This window comes from Rana temporaria, chromosome 5 (genome assembly GCF_905171775.1).
Source record: "Rana temporaria chromosome 5, aRanTem1.1, whole genome shotgun sequence".
NCBI classification, from domain to species: Eukaryota; Metazoa; Chordata; class Amphibia; order Anura; family Ranidae; genus Rana; species Rana temporaria.
This window is the reverse complement of record NC_053493.1, coordinates 2,552,277-2,574,438: the sequence shown is the minus strand read 5'-3', so window position 1 is coordinate 2,574,438 and position 22,162 is coordinate 2,552,277. Positions and strand designations below refer to the sequence as shown.

Sequence of the window (22,162 nt, the reverse complement as noted above, 5' to 3'; positions counted from 1 at the left end):
GTGAAGCTCCATGGATCATGGCTTGTTGGGGGTGGTCTATAGATTAGTGGAGCTCCATGGATCATGGCTCGTTGGGGTGGTCTATAGATTAGTGGAGCTCCATGGATCATAGCTCGTTGGGGGCAGTCTATAGATTAGTGGAGCTCCATGGATCATAGCTCGTTGGGGGCAGTCTATAGATTAGTGGAGCTCCATGGATCATGGCTCGTTGGGGGCAGTCTATAGATTAGTGGAGCTCCATAGATCATGGCTTGTTTGGGGTGGTCTATAGATTAGTGAAGCTCCATGGATCATGGCTTGTTGGGGGTGGTCTATAGATTAGTGGTGCTCTATGGATTATGGCTTGTTGGGGGTGGTCTATAGATTAGTGGAGCTCTATGGATCATGGCTTGTTGGGGCTATTTTATAGATTAGTGGATCTCCGTGGATTGTGGCTTGTTAAGGGTGGTCTATAGATTAATGGAACTCCATGGATCATGGCTCATTGGGGGTGGTCTAAAGATTAGTGGACCTCCGTGGATTGTGGCTTGTTAGGGGTGGTCTATAGATTAGTGGAGCTCTGTGGATCATGGCTTGTTGGGGGTGGTCTATAGATTAGTGGAGCTCCATGGATTATGGCTTGTTGGGGGTAGTTTGTATATAAGTGGAGCTCCATGGATCATAACTTGTTAGGGGTGGTTTATAGATTAGTGGTGCTCTATAGATCATGTCTTGTTGGGGGTGGTCTATAGATTAGTGGAGCTTCATGGATCATGGCTTGTTTGGGGTGGTCTATAGAGTAGTGGAGCTCCATGGATCATGGCTTGTTGGGGGTGGTCTATAGATTAGCGGAGCTCTGTGGATTATGGCTTGTTGGGGGTAGTCTGTATATAAGTGGAGCTCCATGGATCATGGCTTGTTGGGGGTGGTCTATAGATTAGTGGAGCTCCATGGATCATAGCTTGTTGGGGGTGGTCTTTAGATTAGTGGAGCTCCATGGATCATGGCTTGTTGGGGGTGGTCTATAGATTAGTGGAGCTCCATGGATCATAGCTTGTTGGGGGTGGTCTTTAGATTAGTGGACCTCCATGGATCATGGTTTGTTAGGGGTGGTCTATAGATTAGTGGAGCTCCATGGATTGTGGCTTGTTGGGGGTGGTCTATAGAGTAGTGGAGCTCCATGGATCATGGCTTGTTGGGGCTGGTTTACAGATTAGTGGAACTCCATGGATCGTGGCTTGTTAGGGGTGGTCTATAGATTAGTGGAGCTTCATGGATCATGGCTTGTTAAGGGTGGTTTATAGATTAGTGGACCTCCATGGATAGTGGCTTGTTAGGGGTGGTCTAAAGATTAGTGGAGCTCCATGGATCGTGGCTTGTTAGGGGTGGTCTATATGTTAGGGGAGCTCCATGGATCATGGCTTGTTAGGGGTGGTCTAAAGATTAGTGGAGCTCCATGGATCATGGCTTGTTGGGGGGCTATTTTATAGCTTAGTGGATCTCCGTGGATTGTGGCTTGTTAGGGATGGTCTATAGATTAGTGGAGCTCCATGGATCATGGCTCGTTGGGGGTGGTCTATAGATTAGTGGAGCTCCATGGATCATGGCTTGTTAGGGGTGGTTTATAGATTAGTGGACCTCCATGGATCATGGCTTGTTAGGGGTGGTTTATAGATTAGTGGTGCTCTATAGATCATGGCTTGTTGGGGGTGGTCTATAGATTAGAGGTGCTCCATGGATCATAGTTCGTTGGGGGCAGTCTATAGATTAGTGGAGCTTCATGGATCATGGCTTGTTTGGGGTGGTCTATAGATTAGTGAAGCTCCATGGATCATGGCTTGTTGGGGGTGGTCTATAGATTAGTGGAGCTCCATGGATCATGGCTTGTTGAGGGTGGTCTATAGATTAGTGGAGCTCCATGGATCATGGCTTGTTGGGGGTGGTCTATAGATTAGAGGAGCTCCATGGATCATGGCTTGTTAGGGGTGGTCTATAGATTAGTGGAGCTCCATGGATCATGGCTTGTTAGGGGTGGTCTATAGATTAGTGGAGCTCCATGGATCATGGCTCGTTGGGGTGGTCTATAGATTAGTGGAGCTCCATGGATCATAGCTCGTTGGGGGCAGTCTATAGATTAGTGGAGCTCCATGGATCATGGCTCGTTGGGGGCAGTCTATAGATTAGTGGAGCTCCATAGATCATGGCTTGTTTGGGGTGGTCTATAGATTAGTGAAGCTCCATGGATCATGGCTTGTTGGGGGTGGTCTATAGATTAGTGGAGCTCCATGGATCATGGCTTGTTGGGGCTATTTTATAGATTAGTGGATCTCCGTGGATTGTGGCTTGTTAAGGGTGGTCTATAGATTAATGGAACTCCATGGATCATGGCTCATTGGGGGTGGTCTAAAGATTAGTGGACCTCCGTGGATTGTGGCTTGTTGGGGGTGGTCTATAGATTAGTGGAGCTCTGTGGATCATGGCTTGTTGGGGGTGGTCTATAGATTAGTGGAGCTCCATGGATTATGGCTTGTTGGGGGTAGTCTGTATATAAGTGGAGCTCCATGGATCATAACTTGTTAGGGGTGGTTTATAGATTAGTGGTGCTCTATAGATCATGTCTTGTTGGGGGTGGTCTATAGATTAGTGGAGCTCCATGGATCATGGCTTGTTGGGGGTGGTCTATAGATTAGTGGAGCTCCATGGATTATGGCTTGTTGGGGGTGGTCTATAGATTAGTGGAGCTCCATGGATTATGGCTTGTTGGGGGTGGTCTATAGATTAGTGGAGCTCCATGGATTATGGCTTGTTGGGGGTGGTCTATAGATTAGTGGAGCTCTGTGGATTATGGCTTGTTGGGGGTGGTCTATAGATTAGTGGAGCTCCATGGATCATGGCTTGTTGGGGGTAGTCTGTATATAAGTGGAGCTCCATGGATTATGGCTCATTGGGGGTGGTCTATAGATTAGTGGAGCTCCATGGATTATGGCTCATTGGGGGTGGCGGAAAGGTTAGTGGAGCTCCATGGCTTGTTGAGCAGATGGAACTAATGAGACTTAAAGCAAATTTTTAGCTTTACGACCTTCCCGTTTGTTCTCTTTTTTACTGACGAACAGTGATTTTGCATTAGGGACCAATCTGCAACGGCGAATCAAGTGTTTTGGTCACGGTTACAACAGGGTCCCATTCACCTACATGGAAAAGTTGGACAGGTGGTGCCGCCTCAGCGTGTCACATTAAAATGGCTGTGGAAATGTATCCCACTCACCCGAGTGTCCGCTTGTAGATGGGTGGTCGGAGGCTTGTGGATCAACCATCTGTTTTTGTCATCCACCTGTCCGCCCCATGAGAAAGGAGCCCCGGGGTTTTTCTGCCACTGCAGCGCCCCCTTCTGGAGGTTCTCTGTATGACACGGACCCCTCCCTATGCCCACTCACAGGCGATGGAGCGGTGAATCGCTCATTTGCAGTTGTATAAATAGGTCCCATAGAGCGTCATTTTTACAGTTTTTCACACACGTCATAAAATCAGCATTTTTGGTTAAAAAAATTACTTAGTACCCCCCCCAACATTTTATATATATATATTTTTTTTTTTTTTGGAGAAAGTAGAGGCCCTGGAGAATAAAATAGTGGCTGTTGTAATTTTTTTATTTGCACGGCCATTTATCAAGTGCAAATTTTCAGTAATTTTCTTTTTCAAATTTTAATGAATTCTAGTGATATATATATATATATACATATAAAAGCTATCACATTGGTTAACCCTTTGTGATAGCAATAAATGAAAATAAACGTAAAAAATATTATATTATTTAAAATATATTATTAATTATATATTATATTATATTATATATTATATTTATATGTTTTATTAAATTATATATATATATATATTTAATTGTAATGAATTCTAGTGCACACATACACAATACAATATAATTTTTTTGGTAAGATCTATCTATCTATCTATATATATATATATATATATATATATATATATATATATATATATAATTTAATAAAATATATAAATATAATATATAATATTTATATATTATATTATATATTATATTTATATAATATAATATTTTTTTCATTTATTGCTATCACAAAGGGTTAACCAATTTGATAGCTTACATTGGTTAACCCTTTGTGATAGCAATAAATGAAAAAAATATTATTAATTATATATTATATTTATATATTATATTAAATAATATATATTTTAAATTTTATTGAATTCTAGTGCACACAAACACAATACAATATTCATTTTTTGTGTAAGATATATATATATACTATCACATTGTTTAAACCTTTGTGATAGCAATACATGAAAATAAAGTGTAATTTTTTTAATATTATATAAAATATAGTATTTATTATATATTATATTAATATATTATATTAAATATATAAATATAATAGTGCACACAAACACAATACAATATAAAAAAGAATTTGGTAAGATATATCTATATATATATATATATCTCTATATATATATATATATCTATCTATCTATATATATCTATATATATATATATATATATATATCTATATATATATATATATATATATATATATATATATATATATATATATATATATATATATATATATATATATATATATACATATATGCTGTCACATTGGTTAACCCTTTGTGATAGCAATGAATGAAAATAAATGTAAAAAAAAATATTATATAAAATATAAATGATTCATTATAGATTATATTTATATATTATATTTAATAATATATATTTTTAATTTTAATGAATTCTAGTGCACACAAAGACAATACAATATCCATGTTTTGTTTAAGATATATATATATATAAGCTATCACATTGTTTAACCCTTTGTGATAGCAATAAATGAAAATAAAGTGTAATTTTTTTATATGATATAAAATATATTATTAATTATATATTATATTAATCAATATTTTTTATTTTGTATTTTAACGAATTCTAGTGCACACAAACGCAATACAATATCCATTTTTTGGTAAGATATATATACATATCAAAGCTATCACATTGGTTAACCCTTTGTGATAGCAATAAATGAAAATAAACGTAAAAATGTATTATATATTATATTTATGTATTATATTAAATTATATATATATATTTATTGTTTGTGTGTACTAGAATTCATTAAAATTAAATAAATAAATAAATTATATATATATATATATATATATATATATATATATATATATATATATATATATATATTTTATTTATTTATTTATTTATTTAATTTTAATGAATTCTAGTACACACAAACAATACAATATCCATTTTTTTGTGTCATTGCAGAAACCTTAACACTTCCCCTCCCTCCTCCCCCCCCCTCTATCCCGGTGCCCTAAGGCAGCTGCCTATGCAGCCTCTTATGCTGGGGCCGGCCTTGACACAACCTACGTGCCGCAAACTGCAGCACGCCTCTTATTTCATTGCTGCGCTATTTTCAGTCTACTTTACGTCCAACAATCACCGCTCAGCCCCCCGCCGGATCAGAAATGGCGGCGTAGGGCCTGGATCTCCCCCTCGTCCCGCTCAGAGCCGTGCCGGGGGATGGGACGCCTTCCTCTGCCGTCGACTATAATTAAAACACTAATTGCAAAGTTAATTGTTTAAGAAGACGTGTCCGCGAAAAAAAAAACAAAAAAACAGCTGCGGCGGGGAAGGTGGCGCCCACATACGGCGCACGCCATAAAAATAAGATGAGAGGGACAAGGAACTCTGCCAGGGGCTTCCGGGACTGAAGAGGGTTTGAGTCCCAATTATTGTCTATGGAAATCCATGCAATCGGCTCCTTTGGGGGCTGGTAAAGCTGACGTGTTTTAATCTGCCTCCTCTGGTTCCTCCCCCTCCCCCACCTTATCGCTATTCGCGTAAAACCTTTCTGTTTTTATTCTATACTTCATTTTATCCCCAACGATGTCACCACCGGGTCTCTGTGCTTCTCTATGCAATGCAGGCAGATCGTGGCTTGTGGGAGGGGCCAGCCCGACAACATCCCAGCCCCGGCCTCAGTACTCCTCCTCTCAGGAGCCCTCTGTCCTGATGCAAGCAGTGGGAGGAGTTATGCAAATATCAAAATGCCTTCATCGATATTACCCCCCCCCCCCCCATTAAGGGGCAGTATCCTCCTCCTTTTATAATAATCCACCAAATAAAATAAAAAGACAAATTCCGTGGCGTTTCCAAGGTACTAAATGGAATTTCTGTTATGATTAACACCTGCCTATAACAGATTGACATCCTGGTGGGCTATTCGTCCTTCTGAGTGGACGTACTGATCACTGTACCGGCTCCCGGCCAGTACCATGTGATCTCTGTGACCAATCACAGCAGATAACATGACAATTGTAAACAGTGGACGGCTTCCTTTCATGCGATTCATTAGATACAATTTTGTTGCTAGCTGTAATTGGTCACAGTGATCACATGGTACAGGCCGGTCCAATCGCAGCTAACCACGACAAAAACAACACAGCGTGTTGCTAGCTGTGATTGGTCACAGTGATCACATGGTACAGGCCAGTCCAATCACAGCTAATCACGACAAAAAACAACACAGCGTGTTGCTAGCTGTGATTGGTCACAGTGATCACATGGTACAGGCCAGTCCAATCACAGCTAATCACGACACATTGGGGGTTATTTGCAAAAGGCAAAGTGCTCTTGAAATTGCATTGAAAGTGCACTTGGAAGTGCAGTCGCTGTAAATCTGAGGGGTAGATCTGAAATGAGGGGAAGCTCTGCTGATTTTATCATCCAATCATGTGCAAGCTAAAATGCTGTTTTTAATTTTCCTTGCCTGTCCCCCTCGGATCTACTTCCAAGTACACTTTCAGTGCAATTTCAGGTGCTAGCTGTGATTGGTCACAGTAATCACATGGTATGGACCGGGCCAATCACAGCTAATCAGAACAAAAACAACACATCGTGTTTCTAGCTGTGATCGGCCACAGTGATCACATGGGACAGACAGGGCCAATCACAGCTAATCATAACAAAAACAACACATTGGGGGTTATTTACTAAACAAAAATCCACTTTGTGCGCTACAAGTGCATTGCAAGTGCACTTGGAAGTGCAGTCGCTGTAGATCCGAGGGGGACATGCAAGGAAAATAAACAAAACAGCATTTTAGCCTGCACATGATTGGATAATAAAATCAGCAGAGCTTCCCCTCATTTCAGATCTTCCCCTCAGATTTACAGCGACTGCACTGCCAAGTGGATTTGCCTTTCGTAAATAACCCCCATTGTGTTCCTAGCTGTGATTGGTCACAGTGATCACATGGTACAGACAGGGCCAATCACAGCTAATCACAACAAAAACAACCCATTGGGGTTGATTTACTAAAGGGAAATCCACTCTGCACTACAAAGTGCACTGCAAGTGCAGTCGCTGTAGATCTGAGGGGAAGCTCTGAAATGAGAGGAAGCTCTGCTGATTTTATCATCCAATCCATGTGCAGGCTAAAATGCTGTTTTTTATTTTCCTTGCATATCCTCCTCAGATCTACAGCGACTGCACTTCCAGTGCAAAGTGGATTTGCCTTTTGTATATAACCTCCATTGTGTCACTAGCTGTGATTGGTCACAGTGATCACATGGTACAGGCCGAACCAATCACAGCTAATCAGGACAAATTCGGCACTGCGTCGCTTTAACTGACAATTGCGCGGTTGTGCGACGTGGCTCCCAAACAAAATTGGCGTCCTTTTTTCCCCACAAATAGAGCTTTCTTTTGGTGGTATTTGATCACCTCTGCGGTTTTTATTTTTTGCGCTATAAACAAAAATAGAGCAACAATTTTGAAAAGAAAATGCAATATTTTTTACTTTTTGCTATAATAAATATCCCCCAAAAATATATAAAAAAAAGTTTTTTTCCCCTCAATTTAGGCCGATACGTATTCTTCTACATATTTTTGGTAAAAAAAATCGCCTTAAGCGTTTATTGATTGGTTTGCGCAAAAGTTATAGGCCCGGATCCACGAAGCAGTTACGCTGGCGTATCTATTGATACGCCGCGTAACTTCTAGGATGCTCCGGCGTATCTTTGTTTTGTATCCACAATACGCCTGAAGCTGGGCTAGATCCGACTGACGTACGTCTTAGTACGCCGTCGGATCTAATATTTGCATATTTACGCTGGCCGCTAGGTGGCGCTTCCGTCGATTTCCGCGTCGAGCATGCAAATTAGCTAGATACGCCAATCCACAAACGTACGTCCGCCCGGCGCATTTTTGTACGTCGTTTCCGTAAGGCTTTTTTCGGCGTAACGTTACCCCTGCTATATGAGGCGTATCCAATGTTAAGTATGGACGTCAGGCCAGCGTAGAATTTTCCGTCGTGTACGTCGTTTGCGTAAAACGTTCGCGAATAGGGCTTTGCGTAAATTACGTTCACGTCGAAAGCATTGACTATTTGCGGCGTGATTTCGAGCATGCGCACTGGGATACCCCCACGGACGGCGCATGCGCCGTTAAAGAAAAAACGTTATTTACGTGGGGTCAATAGGAATTACCATAAACACGCCCACATCTTATCCATTTGAATTGCGCGCCCTTACGCCAACACAGTTACACTACGCTGCGGTAACTTACGGCGCAAATTCTTTGTGGATACGGAAAATACGCTGTAAGTTACGGCGGCGTAGTGTATCTGAGTTACGCTACGCCGGACTTAAAGATGCGCCGAGGTACGTGGATCTGGGCCATAGCAACTACAAAATAGGGGATAGTTTTATGGCATTTTTATTAATAATTTTTTTTTTTACTAGTAATGGCGGCGATCAGCGATTTTTTTTCGTGACGGCGACATTGTGGCGGACACTTCGGACACTTTTGACACATTTTTGGGACCATTGTCATTTTCACGGCGAAAAGTGCTATAAAAATGTGTGAAAATGACGCTGGTAGTGAAGGGGTTAACCACTAGGGGCTACTGTAAGGGTTAAGTGTGACCTCATATGTGTTTCTAACTGTAGGGGGGCGGGGCTGGACGTGTGACGTCATTGATCGTCTTTCCCTATATCAGGGAACAGACGATCAGTGACAGCGCCACAGTGAAGAACGGGGAAGCTGTGTTTACACTCACCTCTCCACGTTCTTCAGCTGTGACCCGATCGTGGAACACTGACGGCGATCGGGTCCCGCGGACGCGGTCATGGAGCTTCGGACTGGGTCGCGAGCGCGCCGGTGGTGGCGCGCTTGCGGCCTGCGGCTGGGCTCTTAAAGGGGACGTATACTTCCATGTGCCCAGCCGTGCCATTCTGCCGACATATATTGGCGTGCGGCGGTCCTTACGTGGTTAAAAAAAAAGTGTAATAAAATCTGTAACAATACAAGCTGTACACTCACTACACAACATTGTAGATACAAAGTGTCATTTCTTCAGTGTTGTCACATGAAAAGATACAAGGAAAGATTTACACAAACGGGAGGGGTGTACTTACTTTTGTGAGATACTCTATATATAGATATACATATATAGGGGCAGATCCACGTACCTCAGCGCTTCTCTCCGCCGGGCGCAGCGTAGCAGCATATCTAAGATACACTACGCCGCCTTAGCTTTTTTTCAAATCCACAAAGAATCCGCGCCGTAAGTTACGGCGGCATAGTGTATCTTTGGCGGCGTAATTGCGCGGCATTCAAATGATGGGGGCGTGATGGGGGCGTGTTTTATGTAAATACATCTTGACCCGACGTAAACAACGTTTTTTTTTAACTGCGCATGCGCTGTCCGTGGGGGTATCCCAGTGCGCATGCTTGAAATGAAACCAGAACAAGCCAATGTTTAAGACGGTGACGTCATTCTACGCAAATCCCTATTCGCGAACGACTTACGCAAACGACGTAAAAAATTCAAAATGCGAGGCGAGAACGACGGCCATACTTAACATTGAGTACGTCTCATAACAGCAGCTTTAACTATACGCCGGAAAAAGCCGAACGCAAACGATGTAAAAAAAATGCGCCGGCCGTACGTACGTTCGTGGATCGCGGTAACTAGATAATTTGCATACTCGACGCGGAATTCAACGGAAACGCCACCTAGCGGCCGCTGAAAAATTGCATTTAAGATCCGACGGCGTACTAAGACGTACGCCTGTCGGATCCCTCCGAGATGCCGTCGTATCTTGTTTTGTAGATACAAAACAAAGATACGACGCGGGAAATTTAAAATTACGCCGGCGTATCAATAGATACGCCGGCGGAATTCTTTTGTGGATCTGGCCCTTAATGTTTGGGGGTAACTAGCAAAAAAATACGGATTTAAACTTGTAAACAAAAAGTGCCAGAAAAGGTCAGGAAATAAAATGAGAATTGCGCGGCGTTCGATGTCCTTTGATCGCACGTCGGTCACCTGCCGCTGACACCTCCTCTAATGCGCCTCTCACTGGATTATCAGAACCTCGGTAATCCTTTGTATCTGCATCTCCCATCAATACTTCTCCCCGAAGCCCTTAATTCCCTTCTTATAAACGGCGGGGATTTTTTCTTTTCTGCGCCGTTCCGTATTTCGTATTATTATTTTTTTTTGCGATACGCCTCGCAGAAGACGGGATAAACCGAGCGCTCCTGAAATAGCAGACTTAAGAGGAAAAAAATATAAAAATAAAATCCATATGAAGTAATAATTTATATAACACTTATGGGCTCATTACGCGGAGCGGGAAGTTTATCAGGAGCGATCGATGGCGCGGTGTCACATTCCGCCTTCCAGGGCTCGCCGGGGACTTGGTAAAAAGTCCGCCGAAAGAAGATATAGATAGGAGTGCAATTTTCTGAGAGCTGGCAGCTTAACGCGAGACGCTGGCGGGGGACGAGGACAGCGCCGTTCTAGAATATTCAAGGCCTTTTTTTTTTTATTATTTACCATGGCGAGGAGAGAAGAGGTCGATAAGATCAAGAAAATAATCAAGAAATAAAAAAATCTATTTTGTTTATCAAAAAATAATAAAAAAATGTAAATCCTTCAGGTCAGCTGAAAAAAAATTGGAGGATTTGTCAGCTTGCTATAATTGATTTTTTTTTTTAAAGACAAGACTATTATGTATTTATTTGTTTTATTTATTTTTTTATTTTTTTATCGATTTTTTTTTTTTTAACAAAATATGGACCTGTGCAATATTTCATCTGAGATCTTTAACCCGTAACTTTTGTATCTATTTGATCATTTTTTGTTTGTTTTGTTTTTATGTACTATTTAGCTTGCTATAATATTTTTTTTAAGAAAGACAAAACAGTTTTTTTTAAATTTTTAATAATTTTTTTGTTTTATTGTTTTTTTATTTTTTTTTACAAAATATGGACCTGTGCAATATTTCATCTGAGATCTTTAACCCATAACTTTTGTATCCATTTGATAATTATTTTTTTGTTTTTTTTGTTTTTTTTGTGTACTATTTAGCTTGCTATAATAATTTTTTTAAGAAAGACAAAACAGGTTTTTTTTATTTATTTTTTTATTTTGTTTTATTGTTTATTTATTTTTACAAAATATGGACCTGTGCAATATTTCATCTGAGATCTTTAACCCATAACTTTTGTATCCATTTTATCATTTTTAATGTTTTTTTTTTGTTTTTTTATGTACTATTTACCTTGCTATAATATTTTTTTTAAGAAAGACAAAACAGTTTTTTTTAAATTTTTAATAATTTTTTTGTTTTATTGTTTTTTTATTTTTTTTTACAAAATATGGACCTGTGCAATATTTCATCTGAGATCTTTAACCCATAACTTTTGTATCCATTTGATAATTATTTTTTTGTTTTTTTTGTTTTTTTTGTGTACTATTTAGCTTGCTATAATAATTTTTTTAAGAAAGACAAAACAGGTTTTTTTTATTTATTTTTTTATTTTGTTTTATTGTTTATTTTTTTTTAGAAAATATGGACCTGTGCAATATTTCATCTGAGATCTTTAACCCATAACTTTTGTATCCATTTTATCATTTTTAATGTTTTTTTTTATGTACTATTTAGCTTGCTATAATATTTTTTTAAGAAAGACAAAACAATTTTTATTTATATATATATATTTTTGTTTTATTGTTTATTTATTTATTTTTACAAAATATGGACATGTGCAATATTTCATCTGAGATCTTTAACCCATAACTTTTGTATCCATTTGATAATTATTATTATTTATTTTTTTTTGTGTACTATTTAGCTTGCTATAATAATATTTTTAAGAAAGACAAAACAGTTTTTTTTATTTTTATTTTTATTTTGTTTTATTGTTTATTTATGTTTTACAAAATATGGACCTGTGCAATATTTCATCTGAGATCTTTAACCCATAACATTTGTATCCATTTGATCATTGTTAATGTTTTTTTTGTTTGTTTGTTTTTTTATGTACTATTTAGCGTGCTATAATAATTTTTTAAGAAAGATAAAACTGTTTTTTTATTTAATTTTTTATTTTGTTTTATTGTTTATTTATTTATTTTTACAAAATATGGACCTGTTCAATATTTTATCTGAGATCTTTAACCCAAAACTTTTGTATCCATTTGATCATTTTTTTGTTTGTTTTTTTTTGTTTTGTTTTTATGTACTATTTAGCTTGCTATAATATTTTTTTTAAGAAAGACAAAACAGTTGTTTTTTTAATTTAATTATTTTTTTTTTTTTTTTTTTTTTTACAAAATATGGACCTGTGCAATATTTCATCTGAAATCTTTAACCCACAACTTTTGTATCCAATTGATCATTTTTAATGGGGTTTTTTTGGTTGTTTGTTTGTTTTTTATGTACTATTTAGCGTGCTATAATAATTTTTTAAGAAAGACAAACAGTTTTTTCATTACATTTTTTATTTTGTTTTATTGTTTATTTATTTTTTATTTTTTTACAAAATATGGACCTGTGCATTGTTTCATCTGAGATCTTTAACCCGTAAGTTTTGTATCCATTTTATCATTTTTAATGTTTTTTTTTTTATGTACTATTTAGCGTGCTATAATATTTTTTTAAGAAAGACAAAACAGTTTTTTTATTTAATTTTTTATTTTGTTTTATTGTTTATTTATATATTTTTACAAAATATGGACCTGTGCAATATTTCATCTGAGATCTTTAACCCGTAACTTTTGTATCCATTTTATCATTTTTAATGTTTTTTTTAATGTACTATTTAGCTTGCTATAATATTTTTTTAAGAAAGACAAAACAATTTTTATTTATATATATATTTTTGTTTTATTGTTTATTTATTTATTTTTACAAAATATGGACATGTGCAACATTTCATCTGAGATCTTTAACCCATAACTTTTGTATCCATTTGATCATTTTTAATGTTTTTTTTTTGTTTGTTTGTTTTGTGTGTACTATTTAGCTTGCTATAATAATTTTTTAAGAAAGACAAAACTGTTTTTTTTATTTAATGTTTTATTTTGTTTTATTGTTTATTTATTTTTAATTTTTTCTACAAAATATGGACCTGTGCAATATTTCATCTGAGATCTTTAACCCATAACTTTTGTATCCATTTGATCATTTGTAATGTTTTTTTGCTTTTTATGTACTATTTAGCGTGCTATAATATTTTTTTAAGAAAAACAAAACAATTTTTTTTATTTCATTTTTTATTTTGTTTTATTGTTTATTTATTTATTTTTACAAAATATGGACCTGTGCAATATTTCATCTGAGATCTTTACCCCATGACTTTTGTATCCATTTGATCATTTTTTTTGTTTTTTTTTTGTTTTTTTTGTGTACTATTTAGCTTGCTATAATAATATGTTTAAGAAAGACAAAACAGTTTTTTTTATTTATTTTTTTATTTTGTTTTATTGTTTATTTTTTTTACAAAATATGGACCTGTGCAATATTTCATCTGAGATCTTTAACCCATAACTTTTGTATCCATTTGATAATTTTGTTGTTTGTTTTTTTTGTTTTGTTTTTATGTACTATTTAGCTTGCTATAATATTTTTTTTAAGAAAGACAAAACGGTTGTTTTTTAATTAAATTATTTTTTTGTTTTATTGTTTTTTTTTTTTTGTTTTTTTTTTTGAAAATATGGACCTGTGCAACATTTCATCTGAGATCTTTAACCCATAACTTTTGTATCCATTTGATAATTTTTTTTTTTTGTGTACTATTTAGCTTGATATAATAATATTTTTAAGAAAGACAAAACAGTTTTTTTTTTTTTTTTTGTTTTATTGTTTATTTTTTTTACAAAATATGGACCTGTGCAATATTTCATCTGAGATCTTTAACCCGTAACTCTTGTATCCCTTTTAAGGCTGGTGAGACTGGCCACGTGGGGAGTGAAGCACTTTCTGAGCACTGCGCATTTGGAAAACGTTGTGGAATTTACTTTTTACATTTTTTTTTGCATGTTTGGATTTTTGATCTTTTTTTATTTATTTTTTTTGCACTTTCAATGCGTTTTTGCACAATTGCATGAAGATATTTATTTTTATTGTTTATATTGGACTTATTTTGCACATCCAGCGCCGTTTGCTGAATTTATTTTCAATGTATGGATGCACCTGATTAGCGCTTATTACCCATCATGCACCTCAGTGCTGCACATTTTTCATGTTGTATTCTGTCATGCACTTAGTGCACGGAAATTGCATGGGATTTTTCATTCTGGGACTTTAGATTATTTATTTACTAATTATTATTCCTAATTAGCGAGCGCCCCAACACATTACCTTCCATTACTGTTATAAGTGTGTGAACACCCAATCGTTGTGGCTGCTGCTGTAGCCCATCCGTTATTTAGTATTTAATAGTGTGGTTTGCGCATCTAGTTACCCCCCATTCCAATCCTCCCTATGGATTGGTCGCGATTGGTGCGGGTTTTGTTTGCCCCCCCCCCCCCCCGACACTGCAGCACCGGCCGCCACTGCTGCCGAGAATGTTGAAGATTAGGAGGTTCTTTTAGCGTTTTTTCCTTAAATTTTTCGTTCTCTTCTGATTGTTCTTCTGTCGCTTAACCACTTAAGGACCGCCTCCTGCACATTTACGTCGGCAGAATGGCACGGCTGGGCACAAGCACGTACAGGTACGTTCTGTGCTAGTACCCAGCCGTGGGTCACGGGCCCGGTACAGTAATCTTCCCTCCATCCTCTCTGCCCTCCCCCGCCCAATCAGAGGGGCCGCTTGTACAGTAATCTTCCCTCCATCCTCTCTGCCCTCCCCCGCCCAATCAGAGGGGCCGCTTGTACAGTAATCTTCCCTCCATCCTCTCTGCCCTCCCCCGCCCAATCAGAGGGGCCGCTTGTACAGCAATCTTCCCTCCACCCTCTCTGCCCTCCCCCGCCCAATCAGAGGGGCCGCTTGTACAGCAATCTTCCCTCCACCCTCTCTGCCCTCCTCCGCCCAATCAGAGGGGCCGCTTGTGCAGTAATCTTCCCTCCACCCTCTCTGCCCTCCCCCGCCCAATCAGAGGGGCCGCTTGTACAGCAATCTTCCCTCCATCCTCTCTGTCCTCCCCCGCCCAATCAGAGGGGCCGCTTGTACAGCAATCTTCCCTCCACCCTCTCTGCCCTCCCCCGCCCAATCAGAGGGGCCGCTTGTGCAGTAATCTTCCCTCCACCCTCTCTGCCCTCCTCCGCCCAATCAGAGGGGCCGCTTGTGCAGTAATCTTCCCTCCACCCTCTCTGCCCTCCTCCGCCCAATCAGAGGGGCCGCTTGTGCAGTAATCTTCCCTCCACCCTCTCTGCCCTCCTCCGCCCAATCAGAGGGGCCGCTTGTACAGTAATCTTCCCTCCATCCTCTCTGCCCTTCCCCGCCCAATCAGAGGGGCCGCTTGTACAGTAATCTTCCCTCCACCCTCTCTGCCCTCCCCCACCCAATCAGAGGGGCCGCTTGTACAGTAATCTTCCCTCCATCCTCTCTGCCCTCCCCCGCCCAATCAGAGGGGGTGCTTGTACAGTAATCTTCCCTCCATCCTCTCTGCCCCCCCTCGCCCAATCAGAGGGGGTGCTTGTACAGTAATCTTCCCTCCATCCTCTCTGCACTCCCCTGCCCAATCAGAGGGGCCGCTTGTACAGTAATCTTCCCTCCATCCTCTCTGCCCTCCCCCGCCCAATCAGAGGGGCCGCTTGTGCAGTAATCTTCCCTCCATCCTCTCTGCCCTCCCCCGCCCAATCAGAGGGGCCGCTTGTACAGTAATCTTCCCTCCACCCTCTCTGCCCTCCCCCGCCCAATCAGAGGGGCCGCTTGTGCAGCAGCAGAAGCCACCCCACGTAAGTTCGGAGTTTTTAAGTGGTCGCTCTGATGGGGCCATAGGGCTTCCGCCATATACACTATATTGCCAAAAGTATTGGGACACCTGCCTTTACACACACATGAACTTTAATGACATCCCAGTCTAAAGGTGTGTCTATGGGAAGGCGGTCCACAAGGTTTAGGGGTGTGTCTATGGGAAGGCGGTCCACAAGATTTAGGGGTGTGTCTATGGGAAGACTGTCCACAAGGTTTAGGGGTGTGTCTATGGGAAGGTCTGTCCACAAGATTTAGGGGTGTGTCTATGGGAAGGCGGTCCACAAGGTTTAGAGGTGTGTCTATGGGAAGACTGTCCACAAGGTTTAGGGGTGTGTCTATGGGAAGGCGGTCCACAAGGCTTAGGGGTGTGTCTATGGGAAGACTGTCCACAAGGTTTAGGGGTGAGTCTATGGGAAGACTGTCCACAAGGTTTAGGGGCGTGTCTATGGGAAGGCTGTCCACAAGGTTTAGGGGTGTGTCTATGGGAAGGCGGTCCACAAGGCTTAGGGGTGTGTCTATGGGAAGACTGTCCACAAGGTTTAGGGGTGTGTCTATGAGAAGACTGTCCACAAGGTTTAGAGGCGTGTCTACGGGATGACTGTCCACGGGGTTAAGGGGTGTGTCTATGGGAATATTTGACCATTCTTCCAGAAGAGCATGTGTGAGGTCAGGCACTGGTGTTGGACGGTCTCCAATAGAAGGGTTGTTTTTGCCTCATCTTTAAATCCTAGAAGCAGAACTTCACCCCGTTTACCGGCGGTCCCCAGTGCCCCTTTGAACCCCTTTACCAGCTCACTAAAGTGAATCAGATCAGCCAGATTCCTTTTTTGTAGCATTTATTTTAGTAATCTTTCTTTAGGCTTTTTTTTTCCATTTCACACTCTTCAACTCCGAACAAAATATTCTGTCCGAATCACCGGAGAAAGGAATCGATATCTCTGGCCTCCTTCCCGTAATCCTTCTACAGATGCCTCCAAGAACTCCACCGTCCCCCCCGGCTCCCCCGCCCTCCCCCCCCCCCCCCGGCTCCTCGGCTCCTCGGCTCCTGACATTTTTGTGTCCTTTGTACTTTCCCAATGTATTTTCTCCCCTTCAGATCGCAGTGAAGCAATTTTCTGAGAGAAAATACAGTTGTTTTGTAGTGAGTCAGTCCGGCTCTGGATTAGTCATTGAGGACATGAGAACAAACATCGTCTTTAATCTAAAATATATCTTTATTTTTTTCTCTTCAGACGGCCGCAGAGAGATACGCAAGTCACAAACAAATTCTTCCCCAAAAAAATAGCATCATGGGCCCCTGGGCAAAGTAATACACTGGGGCCCCTACCATCCTGCCCCAATTTACGCACCTCCGCTCAAGAATTAAAGTATCAATAGTTGATCAAATGAAACATATATAGCCGGATTCAGTAAGACTTACGTCGGCGTATCAGTAGATACGCAGTCGTAAGTCCGAATCCGCGCCGTCGTATCTTTAAACGTCGTATCTTTAAACTGAGATACGCTTAAATGTTGCTAAGATACGACCGGCGTAAATCTCCTACGCCGTCGTATCTTAGCTGCATATTTACGCTGGCCGCTAGGGGCGTGTACGTGGATTTACGCCTAGAATATGTAAATTAGCAGGATACGCCGATTCACGAACGTACTTGTGCCCGATATGCTGTTGACGTAAGGCGTTTTTCAGGCGTAAAGATAAACCACCAAAAAGATGGCGCAGCCCATGCAAGGTATGGACGACGGAACAGCCGGCGTATTTTACGTCGTTTGCGTAAGCCGTACGTGAATGGGGCTGGACGTAGGTGACGTTCACGTCGAAAGCATTGAGTATTTCCGACGTGATTCTGAGCATGCGCGCGCATGCGCCGTACAAACGGCCCTCATTTACATGGGGTCACGATTCATTACCATACAACACGCCCCCTACCTGCCTACTTTGAATTAGGCGGGGTTACGCCGGGCCATTTGCGCTACGCCGACGTAACTTAGGAGGCAAGTGCTTTGTGAATACAGTACTTGCCTCACTATCTTACGTCGGCGTAGTGCAAATGGGATGCGCCAAGCAGACATAAAGATACACCGCCGTACGTGAATCTAGCTAATACCGTATATACTCGAATATAAGCCGAGGCACCTAATTTTACCACAAAAGACTGGGAAAACTTATTGACTCGAGTATAAGCCTAGGGTGTCCATCTGCATGCCTCACTTTGCCTCACTGTGTCCATGCTTCATTGTGCCCATGCCTCACTGTGCCCATGCCTCACTGTGTCCATGACTAGACTGACGTTTAACATGGGAGTCTATAAATGGGGCTACATGTGTGCCAAGTTCCGGGTCCAGGGGACCTACGACCGGCCGGTACCGGGTCCCCAAAGTCACCGGAGAAATGACTGTTTAACATGGGAGTCTATGGAAGGGGTGCCTGACTTTGAAAAATCGGTGCTCCCCGGCCGTAGGTCCCCCGGACAACAAACTTTGCACACTTGTAGAGGAAGAGGGGGGGCTATATGTGTGCCAGTTTTGGGTCCAGGGGACCTACAGCCGGCCGGTAACCGGGTCCCCAAAGTCCAGGAGATCAGGCGCAAAAAGGTGACTCGAGTATAAGCCAAGGGGGGCATTTTCAGCACAAAGAAAATGTGCTGAAAAACTCGTCTTCTACTCGAGTATATGCGGTGTATATTAGTATGTTCAATAAAATCTATTTTAAACAATAAGAAAACACGCCATAATCCAAAGGCTAATTAACACAAAGGGCCCAGTCCGGGGGGGCAGGGAGAAAGACACAGCACAGGTCAGTGGGGCACAGTGCAGGTTGCGGGACACTGGGATGTAGGACGTCATTTTAGATTAGGTCAGAAACCAGGAAGCAACCAAATAAATGTAATAAGAGGTATAAAACAAGCAATATAATCTCCTTTCTATTTACTAATGAGAGCAGCATGAGGATTACAGACAGTCAATGTTGATTGAGAGAGTTTAGTTTCGGCTTTAATCCACATAAAAAAAAAAAAAAAAAACAACAATGGATCCAACAACTTTACAGTTTCCCTTTAAACCTCGAGTAGCAAATTATTTTACATCAAATATTGTAATTAAATCGAGAACTTCCAGGTAATTTGGGCTTTTTGAATTCAGGAATTATTTTTTCCCCCAACATTTATCTGGTTCCATCTGCCGCAATAATATCGTTCTGTCAAAGTGCCATTCACCAATCTACCAAATGATGCGGAGTATGGATCAGATTCGCGTTCTATTATTCTGTCTGCATAACATTTGATATATTTATCTCCGTTACCCTTCAATATTTTACATAAACCGCGCTCCGGTTTTCCTTCTGGATTTTGGGTGAATTTGTGAACATTTCTTAAAGTGGACACAATCAATAAAACTTGAGTCGCATGAGTCCATAGGACAGCATTACCAAATCGCAATACGATTCTGAGTAGAGAAGGAGAATCTATGGACAAGAGTTATGGACACCCGACCCTCACACACACGAGACCCTCATACCCCCGACCCTCACACCCCCGACCCTCACACGCCCGACCCTCACACGCCCGACCCTCACACGCCTGACCCTCACACGCCCGACCCTCACACCCCCGACCCTCACACGCCTGACCCTCACACGCCTGACCCTCACACGCCTGACCCTCACACCCCTGACCCTCACACGCCCGACCCTCACACCCCCGACCCTCACACGCCCGACCCTCACACGCCCGACCCTCACACACCCGACCCTCACACACCCGACCCTCACACACCCGACCCTCACACACCCGACCCTCACACACCCGACCCTCACACATCCGACCCTCACACACCTGACCCTCACACACCTGACCCTCACACACCTGACCCTCACACACCTGACCGGGCCTCACAGACCCGACACTCACACACCTGACCCTCACACACCAGACCCTCACACCCCCGACCCTCACACCTAGATGAGCTTGCTGGATGTTCTATTCCAAAACCATGGCCATTATTATGTAATTGCCCACCCACCTCTGTAGTCCTTAATATAGAGTTACCACCCAACCCGCATGGCCCATAATACTAAGTTGCCCCCTCAACTTCCATGGTCCTTAATATAGAGTTACCACCCAACACCCATGGACATTCATATGGAGTTGCTCCCCCACTTCCATCGCCGCAATGGACCCAATCTATAAACTCACCATGGCCATTACTATGGAATTGCCCACCCACCTCCATAGTCCTTAATATAGAGTTGCCACAAACCCCCATGGCCATTAATATGGAGTTGCCCCCCCCCCCAACTTCCATGGTCCTTAATATAGAGTTACCACCCAACCCCCATGGCCCTTAATATGGAGTTGCCCCTCAACTTCCATGGTCCTTAATATAGAGTTGCCACATAACACCCATGGACATTTATATGGCGTTGCTTCCCCACTTCCATCGTCCCAATGGACCCAATTAATAAACTCATTGACCCAATCCACTATACTCACATCATATGAAGCAAGTACACTCTATGGACAACAGTTATGGACACTTGACCCTCACACCAATATGACAACCCTTGCTGGACATCCTATTCCAAAACCATGACCATTACCATGCCCACCTCCATAGTCCTTAATATAGAGTTGCCACACAACCCCCCATGGCCAATTAATACAGAGTTGCCCCCCAACTTCCATGGTCCTTAATATAGAGTTACCACCCAACCCCCATGGCCCTTAATATGGAGTTGCCCCCAACTTCCATGGTCCTTAATATAGAGTTACCACCCAACCCCCATGGCCCTTAATATGGAGTTGCCCCCAACTTCCATGGTCCTTAATATAGAGTTACCACCCAACCCCCATGGACATTTATATGGAGTTGCTCCCCCACTTCCATCGCCCCAATGGACCCAATCATTAAACTCATTGACCCAATCAACTATACTCATGTCCTATGAAGCAATAAATCATATATCAGCATTACGCAACATGATTCTGAGTAGAGAAGTACACTCTATGGACAACAGTTATGGACACCTGACCCTCACACACCCGACCCTCACACCTAGATGAGCTTGCTGGATGTTCTATTCCAAAACCATGGCCATTATTATGGAATTGCCCACCCACCTCTGAAGTCCTTAATATAAAGTTACCACCCAACCCCCATGGCCCATAATACTAAGTTGCCCCCTCAACTTCCATGGTCCTTAATATAGAGTTACCACCCAACACCCATGGACATTCATATGGAGTTGCTCCCCCACTTCCATCGCCCCAATGGACCCAATCTATAAACTCACCATGGCCATTACTATGGAATTGCCCACCCACCTCCATAGTCCTTAATATAGAGTTGCCACACAACCCCCCGTGGCCATTAATATGGAGTTGCCCCCCCCCCCAACTTCCATGGTCCTTAATATAGAGTTACCACCCAACCCACATGGCCCTTAATATGGAGTTGCCCCTCAAGTTCCATGGTCCTTAATATAGAGTTGCCACACAACCCCCATGGACATTTATATGGCATTGCTTCCCCACTTCCATCGTCCCAATGGACCCAATCAATAAAATCATTAACCCAATCCACTATACTCACATCATATGAAGCAAGTACAGAAGTACACCCTATGGACAACAGTTATGGACACTTGGCCCTTACACCAATATGACAACCCTTGCTGGACATCCTATTCCAAAACCATGACCATTACCATGCCCACCCACCTCCATAGTCCTTAATATAGAGTTGCCACACAACCCCCCATGGCCATTAATATGGAGTTGCCCCCTCAACTTCCATGGTCCTTAATATAGAGTTACCACCCAACCCCCAAAATACTGAGTTACCCCCCTCAACCTCCATGGTCCTTAATATAGAGTTGCCACACAACACCCATGGCCCTTAATACGG

General features: G+C 41.4%; 1 protein-coding gene across 2 annotated transcripts in view; it reads right to left on the bottom strand.

Moving 5' to 3' along the window:
• The window catches only part of ADGRB1 (adhesion G protein-coupled receptor B1), a 735,432-nt gene that overhangs the window by 592,102 nt on the left and 121,168 nt on the right, over positions 1-22,162 (bottom strand). The window lies entirely within an intron of this gene.